At 46.3% G+C, this 1,434-nt stretch overlaps 1 pseudogene; it reads right to left on the bottom strand.

Moving 5' to 3' along the window:
• Positions 1-269: 269 nt before the first annotated feature.
• Positions 270-1,237, bottom strand: LOC103584342 (annotated as a pseudogene).
• Between the last annotated feature and the right edge of the window lie 197 nt (positions 1,238-1,434).

Below are 1,434 nucleotides of genomic sequence, written 5' to 3' on the forward strand. Positions count from 1 at the left end.
ACCATTATTCTTTCAGAAGGAGAGAAGAAATCTAGGGTAATTAGAGGGGGGAGGGGGGAGGTAGTGGGGGATAAGGAGAGATTGGACAAGGGACATAAATAATAATTTTGATTTGTAACTATATATATATATATATGTAATATTGATTTCATCAATATATCTCAATGTTGAACCCCAAATATATGTATAATCAATTTGATCCAATACAAATTAAAAAAAAAAAAAAAAGCACATGGGAAGTTCCTCTTCCACCCCTCAGGTGTAAAAGCTCAAGGAAGGGAGTCATCAGTGCAGCCACCTTTCAGGACGTAATAGAATTCCTGAAGGTTGGAGACCCCACAGAAGTGAACAAAGGTTGCTGCCACAACCAGGACATGGAAATTCTGGTGAGACTAGAACCATATGTCAAATTTTCCAGGAAAGGAGTGCCCAGGAATTCAAGCAGCATAAAGGCCAGCTCTGGTGATGTGCATCACAGCCATGAGGAAGAACCAGCCCATCTCACCCACTGTGATGGTCTTGATGAACCCCTCAGCAATAGTAAAATGCATGGTAGACACAACACCACTCAGGCCAAGTCCCAGAAACACCCTTGCTCTTGTCTGCTGGTGCTTAGGTGTGGCAAACTTGTCCCACCATGCCACATGATGGCAGAAATGCCCAAGACACAGATGATGGGGAAGTAGATGAGCCATGGCTGTAGGGAGCAATAGAATGAGTAATAGAGACAGGAGACAAAGCTCCCCATAATTAATAGAGTGATCCCTGAATAGCCTAACTTGGCATAAGTCTGAGAGACTTTCTCCAAATGACGGTAGAAGGTGTGGAACAGCCAGGAGAAGCTGAGACAGAGCACTGCAACCAAAAAGAACATCACCCAAACCACTTTTTCCTGTAGAGGGGCCATGAAGTACATATTTGGTCTGAGCATCGTCAAGTTTCCTAAAAAGAGAAACAGTGCATAACCAAGAAGATGGGTTCAGATGTTGCCAGTTCCTGTATGCACCTGGAAGGTGCTCTTGAAGCAAGCCCAAAAAGAGGGAACGGATGATGTATGGCCATATAGCAGGTAGTCCTTGTCCCTCAGCCAGTCAAGATCCCTCCCAGACCTTATACACAAACTCCTTCATCTTCTCCATTGCATGGTGGGTTTGCAGAGAAACTGTCAGTACCTGTATGTCCTTCTCTTCTTCCTGGGGCACTGGGCTTGCATGCTCCTCTTCAGCCAGAGAGCAACCTGGAGGAGGCAAAAGAGATCCAGGGTTGCTGATGTCATGAGATATTGGGCTGCAAGGTCACAGCACTGGTGGCAGTTTAGCAGGGACATCTGTCCTCCTGGGGTGCAGAGTCCCCACTCTGCCCTGCCCCACCTTAGTTCCAAAGTGCCTTTGCCACAAGACTTGCTGAGCTTAACAGTCTGTGCAGGGGCAGTGG

This window comes from Galeopterus variegatus, unplaced genomic scaffold (assembly GCF_000696425.1).
Source record: "Galeopterus variegatus unplaced genomic scaffold, G_variegatus-3.0.2 Scaffold50785, whole genome shotgun sequence".
Taxonomy (NCBI): domain Eukaryota; kingdom Metazoa; phylum Chordata; class Mammalia; order Dermoptera; family Cynocephalidae; genus Galeopterus; species Galeopterus variegatus.